The following is a 14,084-nucleotide window of genomic DNA, read 5'->3' as shown; positions in this document are numbered from 1 at the left end:
TTTTAAAGGATACGCGCGGCTACGCGGGTATCTACTAAAATCCGGCGTACTCTTGTTTGCGCCTGGTGCGCGAACAAAAGTACACGTGGGCGTACTTTTTTAAAATCTACCCCATTATGTTGAGGTGGAAGCAATGTAGATAATCAGTTCAATCAATATGTTTATGATGGTCCAACACTGAAAACTGTCAGTCAGAACTATTCTTGGAACAGATTGAATGATTGTTACTATTTCTGAGAGGAGTAGGATTAATATAATTTCCATTTTTGTTTTGGATATGCTACGTTAAGGCTACTTGATAACAAGTCACTTTGCCATCCAAAGTCTGGAAACCAAATGAATACTACCACAGTTATTTTTAACTGTGACCCTAGATAGTCCCACTAGAAGAAGATGTCATCTTCACTTTGATACTTCTCTAATTGGAAGGATTTAAACCATTCGTGGGTGTTTTCTTAACAGCAGACTCCCCCAGTCTATTAAGAAGCAATTGATGATTCAACATATTGAATATGGCTGAGAGCTCAAGGAGACCAGCAATCTGGAACCGTCCTGATCCATCATTAGTTGCACATCATCTGTTAAAAAGATCAACACTGTCTTGGTGCTGAAACAGGATCTAAAATCAGACTGCATTAGATCGAGGTTTAGTGCCCTTGAGGTAATCTTGAAACTATGTGATGACTAGGGATGCAAAGAGGTCCATATTCAGTAAACCAGTGAGCAAACAAGTTAGCCAGATAACTTATCACAAAAATTCAGTAGGACAAGTGTTCTGCCTCAGCAATGTACGTATATATTCATTATGTTGCCGCCCTGTGTCATCTTTCAATACTTGCTTAGCTTAAAGTCTGCAGGATGTGAAGCTCTATTTTTCTTATTGGATATTGCTTGAATGTTGCTGAACTGGATATGTTCTTGTTTGCTGTCTATCTCTGACTGTGTTCTCTCTCATTTTCCTATTGGTCCCTTGATTCAAAGCGATCTGGGGCTATCTAACTTACTGCTTCAGTTAGAAGCAGGATCCTGCAAGCTAACAACTCTATCTCCTCTTCAAGCTTCTAGAAAACCATCATCCTTTCACCTCTCTACATCTATTTCCCATCCACTCCTAGTCTACCTTATTTACTAGTAGCCACAACTTCTACTAAGGCTGCAGTTGTCTTCGTCTGATTGCTGAGCTCCAGAGACTTATAACACTGAACCAGACTGCTGTCTGTCCAGTGATTCTTCTGGCCTTGTAAGTCACTGTGGGTGTTGAACTGTTTTGTTCATTCTAATAATCATTGTTTGGCATTTAAGGACTGAGTACTGCGATTTTTGGAAGTTGGGAAAGACAAAGTTTAGCTAACTGTCTAGGAATTCAAACTAGAGAGCAAAGTTTGAGGGCAAGACAAGTCTCCCTCTGAATATATTCAACTAAAGTTATCCGGGTACGTGTAATTAGATAACTTTTAAACCTAACTAGTGATATTTGAATATAAACATTAATGCTATCCAAGTATGAGTAACTGGTAACAGGTTATATTACAATTATAATGTGTGAAGTAGCAAAACACCATAATATCTTTTAGAGTAGCAGGGGCAATCCTTTATCTCCCAACATTTTTGTCGTATAGAAACATTGGACATCGTGCTTCTGGCAGATGTGGGGGTTTTGGATGGGGCAGTAGGCTTGAGGTAAAAATTGCAGGTGGGAGGGGAAGGGTGGGGATTAGTAAGGGGCCTATGTTGTGTTTCTGAAATGGGGGGGGGGGGGAGGGGGGATGAGATTCCTTGGGTTAGTACGGCCTAACTCTGAATATTGGAATTAGCCCCAGCTAATTTAACTTCACCCTGGATTTCTCCCAGGATCCCTACGATTTATCTGGATAAATTTTATCTGGGTAATAGCGCATCTGGGTAAAATTTACCTAGTTAGGGGGTCTGGAAATGTAAAGTTTACCACTGAAAAAGCAAAAAAATACTTCAAAATGTTTTGCCAAAATGGGTAGATTTGAGATGTCAGTAATTGATACACAATGAAGCATCTAATGATGACTGTTTAAGATAAGGTCTTATATTTACCCTCCTGCCTTGCCTTGTGGCCTCTCTTGGCCTCTTACCTTGCTCTGTGGCCTCTCTTGCCTTGCTTTGGTCCCTTCCAGGCATGCATGCTATGTCCAGTGCTCTTTTGGGTTTTCCTGCTTTACCTTATGAACTCCAGACCTGCTAGGTTCTTCTAGCCAGCCTTGTGGTCCTGTTGGGCTTTCCTGTTTATTGTTGCCTATTCTGTCCAGTCCTGTCCTTGTTCAGCCCTGTCCTTGTCCAGTTCCTGTTTTGTCTTGCTCTGTCCAGTCCAGTCTCTTGTCTGTTTCCCAGGCCTTGCCCTTGTCTTTTTGCCTCAGTCCTTGCCCTTGTCCTCCAGCCCTCAGTCTTGGCTCTGTATCCAGTCCTCAGTCTTGGCTCTTTATCCAGCCCCCAGTCTGTATCCAGCCCTCGGTTTGGGCTTGATCCCAGCTCCCAGTCAGTACCTGGTTCCAGCTCTCAGCCTGTGCTTGGCTTCAACTTCAAGCCTGTGCCTGGCCCCAGCTCCCAGCCTGTACACAGCTTCTACTCTACACTGGCACCATGATGTTCCCAAGGGCTCAACCTACGGGGGAGGGGGCTGGTTAGGCAGAAGACCAGCTCCAGTCTGGCCCTGTGGTCCTGTCCTCTGCAGGGGTGCTCCTTGATTCCAGCTCACTGTCCTGTGACACCACCCACAGTAAGGGTCTAGGGCACAGTTTCCTTTCCTAAGTTGTGATAGTCATTTCTAGTCCTCCTCCACAGTTTCTTCAGCTGAACTAAATTTTCTTAAATATCTTCCCCCTTACCACCTTCAACTGGACTAAGGCAGGCTGAGATGGATAATTGTGACGTAGCTAAACAGCCTAGAGAATTTTGTATTTCCACTTCTTTCACAATTCAGTAACTTATCTGGCTTTGCCCAGGAGCTTGAGTTCAAGTATTCACTCTCTACATGAAATAATTCCTTGGAAGAATTTTTTGTTCCTAAAATATGATATGTGAGAAGATTTCTTTTTGCCTCATTTGTCATCTTTCTATACTACTTTAACTGCATGACCTAATCTTGTAGTTCTCTACTCCTAGACAGTTTCCAATTTCATTCCAGCCGTCAACACTTATCTTTAATTGTAAAGAATCAGTAAATCAAACAAAGGAGCTTTTTTTTAATGACTCTTTTTTTCTTTCAGTAGTATATTTTTTAAAAGAATCATTCCTTCTAGAAACAAATATCTCAATCACAGGCATTGATTCCACGAATTTGGCTGGATTAATTTTATCCAGTCTACTAACCAATCTCATAGGGTTTTGTATGGAATTAACTACTGGCCCACTATCTTTTGAAAATATCATACAGTGATCTGACTATATGACTACAATATTTTCTAAGTCATAAACTGAAGCACTAACTTCATTTGTATTTGCTGCCAGAAATAATGTTGATGGTAGTTATATAGAACTGTTATGAACACTGCCCGCGGGTTTCCCCGTGAGCAGGCTCACTTACCCCATGCGTTTTTCTTCGCCGACGCGGCAAGACGCCGCTGTCGGCCTACCCACGCAGCCCGGAGGCCACCTGCGTCTCTCCTCTTCACTGCGGCTGGAGCCACGGACTTTTCCACCTTCTTTGGGGCTGGGACCGCCCCCGACGCCGATTCCATCTTCGAGGCTGGAGGCCGCAAAAGCCCCGGGCTGGAGTAGCGGCTGGAGCCGCCCCCAGGGCCTCCTGCAGCGGCTGTTGCCGACGTCGGAGCCTGTGTCCAGGCTCAGCCCTGCCTCTTCTGTCTTCTGCGTCGGTGCAGACCGCTGTCCGCGGTCCTGCACAGCTTCTTGCTCTCTCCTAGGGGCGCGGCCGCGTCTTCTCTCAACATTTAAAGGGCCAGACACAGGAAGTGTTCTGGCCCCACCTTTGTGACTGTTTCCTGCTTCAGCCCTATAAAGGGCTGCTCCGTCAGTTGTTCCTGGCCTTGAATCGTGATGACTTCCATCTGGAGGCTCCTGCCTGCCAGAGTTGTAAGGTCCTCTGTTTTCGTGGAGCTCCTCGTCTCGTCTGCCTTCTTCACGTCTTTGTCTTGGTGTCTTGCCTGAGGTCCCTGTCCTCATCCAGATGTCTCTCTATGGTTTCCTTGTCCTGATGTTCCTGCCTTCCTGGATGTCCTGTCCCGTGTCTTCGTCTGATGCTCCTGAGCCTTCATGTCCTGTCTGGCTGTGTTTCCGGAGGATGTTGTGCCCGGGAATGGTGCAGCCTGCAGGAGGGATTTGTCCCTGCGCTCTGGAGCCGTCTTGCCTGCCAGCCTATGTGGAGTTCCGAGCGACTTATGGCTCTGTCGTCGAAGCTCTGCCTGGGTTGGACTTGTTCCTGTGCTATCCCGCTCCCGTCGTGGTCCGTGACCAGCCTCTTGGGGCTGTGTAGGGCGCGTACTGGGACAGGGTGGTCCGCGACTCAGTCCCGCGGGTGGCCTGAGTAGGGCGCCCTGAGAGACAGTGCCAATGTCCATGCCTTGTGTTGCTTATGTGGATGTCATGTGTCTTGTCAAGGATGCCGTTGCATCAGCCATGTGTCTTCGCCAAGGATGCCGTTGCATCAGCCATGTGCCTTCGTCCATGGATGCCGTTGCATCAACCCCGAGTCTTTGCCCAAGGATGCCATTGCATCAACCCTCTGTCTTCGTCTAGATGCCGTCGCATCACTCTCTGTCATGTCTTTGTGCCAAGGCCGTCTGCCCTCAACCTCAGGCCAGGTCTGCTGCTCCATGCTGCTCACAGCAGGTCCGAAAGGGCCCGGAATGGTCGGAGGACCATTCACCTTCCAACATCCTTGGATGTTGGGCATGGGAGCTTGCAGGCCTGGCCGAGGGCATGATTGTTCAGCCACGCGGAGCCACCGTCAACCCTTGGCTCGGTCCTGAAGGTGTGGGCCGGGCTGAGGCCCATGGCACACGAAAAACAACCCTTACACAACAGAATGCAAGGCCTTTCAAGGCCGTTCTCAACAGAATGCAAGGCCATGTGCCCGAAGGTGTTTTGCCGATGGATCCGCCTTGTTCCTTGAGTCTTGTTTATGTCCTGGACTGTTATGGGACCGGAAAATTTTTTTTCAGGATTTTATGTGTAACGACCTACTGGAGGCACCAGTTTTCCATTGTCACGACCTGCTGGAGGCGCCAGCTGTCTGGATTCTTTTTGTAACAACCTGCAAGAGGCGCCTGCTCCAGACTTTTTGTCATCTTGTTGCCAGATTGGGGTTTTTCGACCTGCAGGAGGCGCCTGCATATATAGTGAAAAGCTTTTTACTTTCCAGAAAGCTCTGGATCATTCATGTCTGTTCAGTACCAAGTGTGGTTATGTGATCCCACTGTGTGACTGGTGCTCTGTGTTCTTCAGGAAAGCAACTTAATTTTCCAAAAATATTTCTTCATAAGGGCTGTTTTCCAATCAGAACTATAGTTGTTTCCTGCTTGCATATTCTCCATATTCTCCCTTCTTCCAGTTCCAAGTCTGCTAACATTGTAACTGGCCTTATAAGACATAATAAAGAAAATAGATCTTTGAGGCGATTGGCTGTATAGCAAAAAAGATATTTATGATTCAGCAATTCAGGAACAATTTTCTTCAATCATATACCTTTCAAGGAGTCTCGGGATTTATGCAAATACTTATTTATTTAAAACAAATTTATATCTTGCATATCTACAAATGTAGGTAGGTTCCATACATTACTGCTTCCCAACCAGTGTGCCATGGTACCTTTAGATTCAATCCGGAGTGCCACAAAAAAGTCACCACTGCCAGATGCTTGGATCCAGACCAGCATCTGGGCTCTGATCTCAGCACTTTGCTGCAACAAGAGAAACCAGTGGTGACTCTTAAACATGAAGGAGCTCTGTACTGAAAACATGTGTAATCATGCATGCAAATTTTTTGTAAGACTCCCATGGACCCCAGCTGCCTTCCCTGACACCGGCATCCATCTCCCTCTACCCTGCAGAATGCCACCATTACATGCACACAAATGCACCCATAGCAGGGGCCTGTCGTCAGGCGCCTAAGGAGTGCGCGTGCTGAAGTGCGTGCATTATGTATGTGCCTAGGCAGGAAACTACTGCAGTTGCTCTCGGATGACATCTCCAGCCTCTGGTTATTTAAGCTTGCTCAGCCCTGTATTCCTTGCCTCAGCAACAGGGCTCCTGAGTGCATATTGCTTTTTCTTGCTTTGTCTGCCTGTGTTCTCTTTCCTTGTGTTCCTGTGTTCTTGCTCCCTTCAATGGTCCTGTGTTCTGGTCTGTTTCTCCTGCCCTGTCCTTGTCTCTCCCTGTCTCCCTTGGCTTGACTTTCGGGTTTGACCTCAGCCTGTTCTCAGACATTCCTGTTTGCCTGCTGGACCTGGCCCTTGCTTTGAACCCAGCCCATGCTGTCTGCTGCCTTCCCCGACCTTGGTTCATCTACTGGATTTCACTATCTGCTGCCTGCCCTGGACTTGGACTTGGACTTGGACCTGGACTTGGACTTTCTCTCTTGCCTTTACCCCAGGGACCCTCCTAAGACCTGCCAGCCATCTGAACCAAGGGTTCAACCTGCGGGAACAAAGGCTGGTATAGGTGAAGTTTCAGCCAGCCCCATCCAGGATACATCCGCCAACAATCGGTGTGGCCCATACAGGCTTGCCTGTCGAGCTGTGTCAACTGTAGCACTGCACAATGGTCCACAGCTCTAACACTTTCTAGCTACATCATGAGGCTTGGAGTATGATAATTAACAGACAAGCATGCAGGGTATGGACCTCGTTTTGTTCAGTACACATATATATCACACAGCAACTCCTAATCTTCCTTATCTTGAGCCTCTTTCCTTTGAATCCTTCCAGTTTGTGTCCTATTCCCAGGCTGAGTGAGACGGGGAGAGCATGCACTGAGAATGGGATGTGACTCTGAGTGTTGGAGGGAGGAGCAGCAGTGAAGGAGCTCTACCAGCATCACACCAATTCTTCCTTCTCCTGCACTTGTACATAGAGAGAATTGGTCCATTATCAGGAGTTCATATGTACCCGCCCCCTATTTCCATTTGTTTTAAAATTTGGAACATAGTAATAATGGCAGAAAAATACCAAAATGGTCCATCTAGTCTGCCCAGCAAGCTTCCCAAGGTAGTAACTACCGCTCTGTGCAGGTTACCCCATGTTTATCTTAAGGGTAATAACTGCCACTCTGTGCTGGTTTAGCTTTTTTATTTATTCCCATCCTCAAGCCTTTTAGGGATCCACAGTGTTTATCCCATGCCCTTTTGAAATCCTTCACAGTTTTAGTCTTCACCACTCCCTCCGAAGGGCATTCCAGGCATCCACCACCCTCTCAGTGCAGAAATATTTCCTGACATTGGTTCTAAGTCTTCCTCCCTGGAAGAGAGACTGATGGGGTTTTCAGTGCTTCCCTAGCTCTTCTTTTGGTGATATGAGTCCTCTCCATGTCTGCATTGCCTTCTTCATGGAGGTTGGTGTGCCACACAACATTTTTATTAATGAAGGTATACTTTGGTCTTGACAAGGTAGGGAACCACTGCCATATTTTATAAAAAAAAAAAACCAAAAAAAAAAACTGACAACAACATAAAATGTAACAGACAGCTCACCTAGGACTAAAGTCTGCAGGTACTTTGTATCCACATACTTTAGCCCAAATTGTAAAAGCTGACTTTATGCGCATAAATTTTCTTTTGAAAATTTGCGTGTCTCATTATGCATGTGGGACATACACACGTAGGTGTAACTCTGTGTTTAGATATACATGCATATTAAAAAAAAAATGAAAGTGTGCATGTAAATACTTTTCCCTCCCCTACTTAGCCCTTCTAGATCTCCTTCTATGGCCGCACACAAACATTTTTATGAAATTAAGTTTTGTGCTTGCTTCTGTGTGTGTGGGCCCCTAGTTGAGTTTTTATGTGCGAAAATTCTTTATAAATCAACTCCTTATTGGGGAAACTCATTCATATGTATTCATGCCATTTTGTCCTATTGGGTTTTTTTTTTCCTTTAGATAGATTGCAGATGTGGGAGTTGGGGTAGGGTTTTATGTTTGGGGGGCAACATTGGAATCTGCTGAATATTTGAAGCTATAGAATCTGAAATCCAAAATGTTATCTCTTGTAAGTGGATGAGATTGATGTTTGGATGTTGGCTATATATGCCCTGTTAAATCAATAAAAAGTTTTTCCCTAAATAAGATTCTAATAGCTTAGCTGTCTCCGTGATGATTATCTCCAATGTGAAACCTAGCTACAGTGTTCTCATACTGTCTTTGTCAACAATTTTTAACCTAGTCCTGGTGTGAGGGTTCTTCTATGTTTTCACCAGTTTATTAGTCTAGTCAGGTATCTCTGAGATTAAGCTTCCACTTCTCTGGTTCCAAAACAGGGATTCTGCAACTGAATTAAAAGAATAGCTCCCCTAGTTGGGCTAATGCGAGGTCCTTTTGTATTTCAGGCTATTGCTCACTTTCCAGTTCCCTTCCCTGATACTGAAAGTCATCACTCTCGATTTTCTAACTCCAAGTGCAGGGCTGGTGGAAGCACTAGGTGGACTAGGCATTCGTCTAGAGCACCACGAATATGGGGGCAGCAACGGCATGGCTCTTCCCACTCACGTGGCCCAGAAGAGGAAATGGTGGTGTGCAAGGGTGGGAAAAATGAAAGGCCATGCTATCGTGGTGAGAAGCAGAGGAAAGAACGGCACATTCCCTGGGCCGTCACAGGAGGTGGCAAAATGTTCCCAGCCCATGCAACGTTTGAACACAGGCAGGGCTGGTGCAAGATATTGGGTGCCCTAGGCGACCCTTGCGCTGCCCCCCCCCCCCCGTCGTGCCCCCTCCCCATGTCACGCCCCTCCCCTACCTGTTTCGGCGCTGACTGTGTGCTTCTCACAGTCACTATTTCTCTTTGCCGCGAGCGGGATAGGCCCCGTTTGCGGCACTACATGGCTGCTCTTCGGCACCCCCTACGACTCGGCGCCCTAGGCGACTGCTGAAATTCGCCTAATGGATGCGAAAGCCCTGAACACAGGAGCAGTACCAACAGCAAAGCCCCTTCAACCCCCAGCAGATGCAAGAAGCAGAGCAGCATCAGTCTCAAGAAAGATGCAGAGTCCTGTCTGCCACAAGGGCTGAAGGAAGAGTCTGCTGCTGTGCTTCTGATGGGGAGGAAGTGAGTGAGAGAGAGGGGAGTCTGTATCAATGTGTGTGAGAGCTTGTCTATGTGCGTGTGTCAGTCTGTGAGTGCATGTCTGTGTCTGAGAGCATGTCTGTGTGTCACAAAGTGTTTGTGTGTATGTGTGTTTGTTCATGAGAGCATTTCTGTGTGTGTCTGTGAGAGCATGTCTTTGTGTGTGAAAGAGCGTGTCTGCATGTATGTAAGTGTGTGTGTGTGTGAGAGAGAGCATGTTCTGTGATTGAGCATGTGTATGCATGAAAGAGAGGAGAAAGATTTTGAGCAGTAACCCCTTTCCTCTCCTCTGTTAATCTACAACAATGACAGGGCATCTGGAAATGAAAAGATCCTAGGTATGCTAGGTATGGACAACAGGGGGATTTTTAATCCTTTTTTTTAGTAGGGTTTGTGTCTGCAGCTTTTAAGTATTTTATTGGTCTTTGGAAAATTTATATGAGTTTTAAATTATTGGATGATGATTGTTTTGTCAGTTTTTAAATATTTATTTTTATTAGTATGGTTTTACTTCTATTGATTTGTATTTCCTCATTTTAATGTTTGATGTTTATGAGGAAATGTAATGCTTTTGTTTTTCCATTGTTGCACTGCATATATAGTCTGGCTAATACCCTTGACCGGCCCTACCAAGTGTATGAGGTTCTTGTTCTACTTGCTTGATATTAAAATTCACAAAGATTGGCTCCCTTCTGAGCAGTTTTAGCACAGAATCAGGGACTGATTAGTTAGAGAACTGAACCACACCAGTCCTTCTCTGTCTATCATACATATTACTTTTTCTGTACCTTCTGTATTCCTAATTTGTCTGTCTTAAACTATTGAAACGTGTGCTTCAGAATGCAATGGAATAGGGTGTGACTACATGTTAAGAGGCATGCACTATTGGCTATGTTTAAAATGGACCCCAGTTTCTTAAGAATATTCTATTCTGAAAATCATGACTACATAGAAATTGGTTAGATTTGAATAAGCCTCAATTCATGTTTATCTATTTTTATGCTTTACAACATATGGAATATTGGAATTATATAAAAGGGATATGTCTGTCCATCCATGAGCAAAATAACTCTCTAAAAAAGGATCAGAAAGTCATTGTATTTAGCACACAGGAAGAAAATGATTATGTATCTGATGAGTCAGAGAAACAGTTTATATGAGAAGCAGCTAGGGGCTTTAGAATATTGATGACTGCTCCATTTGAAAGCATCCCCTCCCCAGCAACCCTCAGCTGCTTGATCCAGAGCATGAAACAGCTAACAAAGGATGATTCACCCCTCTCACACTCATCAAAGTCAGCACCCCTCTCAAAACACACACTCACATGCATACAGTACATCCCACTTACACACCCAGGCCTCATTTATATATTGCATATATACAGAAAACTGCATGCACACTCCACAAATCCACCACATACATCCTGCATAACATACAAATCCCTATGCGCAAACACACATACTACAGTCTACAGCTTTCTCATAAGACACATATGCATAGTCCTCCCTCATCCTACACCCACTTCCCTGTATCTTCCCCTGCACACAAGACACATGCACACACAGACACATACATACATCTGAGATTTATTATTATTCATGCATCTCTGTGTGTAGCTGATTTTCCCAGACTTGGGAGGGGGGATTTTTGGAATACCAACATTCCGTGGCCTCTACCTTCCTTAAGTACTACAATCCTACCTAAAGCTCCATGTTTATTGATTTTCTGATTTTATATACTGTCATTCGGTGTAGCCATCACAATGGTTTACAACAGTAATGAAATTACAATAAAATAACTAAAATCACATTAATACAAAATACTAAAAGACAATTGTTAAGATAAAATAACATGTCTAAGGTAAATACAGTAAGTATAAAGTACAATAAAATTATACTTAAGAGCATAATAGTGAGGAAGAACAGTAGTTGGTAAAATGAATATGATTTCAAGAAATAAAATGAAATGTTCTTAAGGGTGTTATAAAAGCAAAGAATAAGACATAAAAGTAATAGGATGGGGTGTGTGAGTGTCTCATTGGGAATCATTAAAAGCCTTCATAAAAAGTCAGGTTTTGACCTCTTTTTTTGAATATTTTTAAATACGGCTATAGGTGTGTTTCAGTGGGGAATGAGTTCCATATTTTTGGGCTTCCAAGAGAAATTGCGTATTCTCTCACTTGAGAGAGGTATGCCGAACGTACTGAAGGAATGGATAATAGTGGAGCATAGATTTCTTTGAGATATATGAATTTTAATTGCCATGTTGAGCCAGTCTGTCTGTTCTCCGTAAATGATTTTATGAAGAATTGTTAAGTTCTTGTATTCTATTCTAAATTTTATGGGGAGCCAGTGTAGGGATATCAAAATCGGCATGATATGCTCATGTTTCTTAGTGTCAAGATTCTAGCTGTTGAGTTCTGCAATACTTGTAGTGGCCAAATTGTAGATGAAGGCAATCCAAGTAAGAGCGAATTACAATAGTCAATATTGGCAAAAATGAGAAGCTGCAATACAGTTCTAAAATCAGAGGGGTTCAGAAAAGGTTTAAATCTCCTTAAAGTTAATAGTTTGTAGTATCCCTCCCTGATTTTTGTAGCGATGTGCGTATTAAAATTCAATTTGCTATCTATAATTATTCCCAAGTCATGTGCGTAAGGTACAGGATGAATTCAGATTGATGATGTTCTGTTTTCAGTGGTGGCAAGGGAAAGAGGGTCGATTTTCTATTTAGGAATATGACCTCAGTTTTGGAAATGTTTAATATGAGTCTAATGTGGGTTAACAGTTTGATAATGGATAGAAACATGGCAGTTTTTTTATATGCTGCGTCTATGTAATCATTAATGGGAATGAGTATTTGTATATTGTCGGCATATATGTAGTATGTAAGTCCAAGACCAGTAAGTAAGTGACAGAGGGGAAGCATATATATGTTAAATAGTGTAGCAGAAAGTGAAGAGCCTTGTGAAACACCAGTTTTAAGATGACATTTTTTTGAAAGGGAACTATTGATTTTTACCTGAAAGTTACGATTCAAGAGATAGGAAGAAAACCATTGCATTGTGTTTGTGAACCCAATTTCTGTAAGGCATTGAAGAAGGGTGGAACGGTTTACAGTATCGAATGCTATGGAGAGATCTAGCAATATCAGTAGGTAGTTTTGTCCATTGTCAAATCCTCTAAAGTATGGTATCATTCAATGCGAGAAGCAGAGATTCAGTGCTGTAATGTTTCCTGAAACCGAATTGAGATGGGTATAGTATAATTATTTTTTTCAAGCTGTTCTGTCAACTGTATTTGTACAGTTTTTCTCAAGGAGTTTTGCTAATAATGGAAGATTTGAGATTGGACGGTAATCAGGGTCAAGATTATCTTTCTTTAAGATTGGTTTAATCACATCAGTTTTCAAAATATCAGGGACATGTCCTTCAGATAATGATAGGTTAATTATTTCCATAATCGGTATAATAATTGCTTTTTTTTATTGCTTTCAACAATTGAGTAGGTATACCGTCTAAAGGATGGTTTGCAGGATTTAAATTACTGATTAGAGAAAGTATTTCAGTCGTGGAGGTTAATTCAAAATTTGACCAGCTTGGTATTTCTTTTTTTCCCATGTTAATGAATTAAACATCTCTCTTAAAGTTTTTCAGCGATTAAGTTAGCAATTTTAGCGGTGAAAATTTTGCAATTTCATCACATCTGTTTTCTGGTAGCGGGGGCTTGTCGTTTTTTTATTTTTAGTTAAATTCTGAACAATAGAGAATAAAGCCCTAGGGTTATGGTTGAATTGAATTTTCTTTGTATAAAAATCCTTTTTTGTGTTATTAAGTCTTTTATAATAAGTTAAATAAGACCGGTATGCAGTAATGGCAGAGGTAGTTTTGTGTTTTCTCCAAAAGTTTTCCCTTTTTCTGAGTTCTCTTTTGGCAACTCTGATTTTGGAATTCTACCAAGGATTTGATATATGATGTTCTTTTAATGTTTTAGTGCGCATAGGATTTAAATTATCTGGTCACACTAAACCAGGAATTGGTAGCGTGTTCCAAGCTTGAAAAGTCTACATGTACACAAACGCATACACACACAGAGACACATTCATACACACACACAGACACATTCAGTTGCGCCTTCAATGCTGCTCTTTCCCTCTCCGTCCTTAGAAGTGGGAAAACCATACTGAAACATAACATGTTCTCAATTTCTAATCTAACAGCTCCATTACTTACTTCTACAAATTTTTGTTGGAAAGCATTTCCTCCTGCTTTCCTCCTTGCTTTCTGTGCACTGAATGCTTGGTTGACTGTGGGCCCATTACATTTTCAGAATATCTCTTTTTCTGGCCAGATATTGTACCAGTTTAAAATGTTATTTTTGTGTCCAGAATTACAGTACTGTGCTGCCCTGTTTTGCTTGTTTAGCAGTGTAGGATGAAATAGTGTAATTCAGGTTTAGAGTCAGTTATGCTGAGTAAAAATTATAAACACATTAAAAAAAAAAAGGCATTTCCTGGGGTTTTGACTTTCTTTATGGTTTCATGCTGAAGTCATGCTTTTGTTTAATAATTTGTGGTTGAATGGGTTAAAAAAGGAAGGAAAATGGTCTGACCCTGAGGTATGTTTTGTAATTCTGTTAGTGAATTAAGGGAGAAACCCAGCTGTAAATTGGCTACTGTTAGCAAACATGCAGAACAGAAACCCACACAACATTGATGTGGCTGTGTAGTGCACGTGTGCATTTCGTTATTTTTCGAAACCTCCATGCAATAAAAAAATGCACCGTGTGTTAAACAGTATGCTTGTTTTTAATATAGTTTCCTATAGG

The 14,084-nt window shown here is 42.8% G+C and overlaps 1 protein-coding gene across 2 annotated transcripts in view; it reads left to right on the top strand.

Moving 5' to 3' along the window:
• Window positions 1-14,084, top strand: part of B3GNTL1 (UDP-GlcNAc:betaGal beta-1,3-N-acetylglucosaminyltransferase like 1) — a 715,330-nt gene that overhangs the window by 350,021 nt on the left and 351,225 nt on the right. The gene's annotated exons all lie outside the window — the stretch shown is intronic.

The sequence above is a fragment of the Rhinatrema bivittatum genome, chromosome 4, assembly GCF_901001135.1.
Source record: "Rhinatrema bivittatum chromosome 4, aRhiBiv1.1, whole genome shotgun sequence".
Taxonomy (NCBI): Eukaryota; Metazoa; Chordata; class Amphibia; order Gymnophiona; family Rhinatrematidae; genus Rhinatrema; species Rhinatrema bivittatum.
The sequence above is the reverse complement of the archived record's forward strand: the minus strand, read 5'-3'. Positions and strand labels throughout refer to the sequence as shown.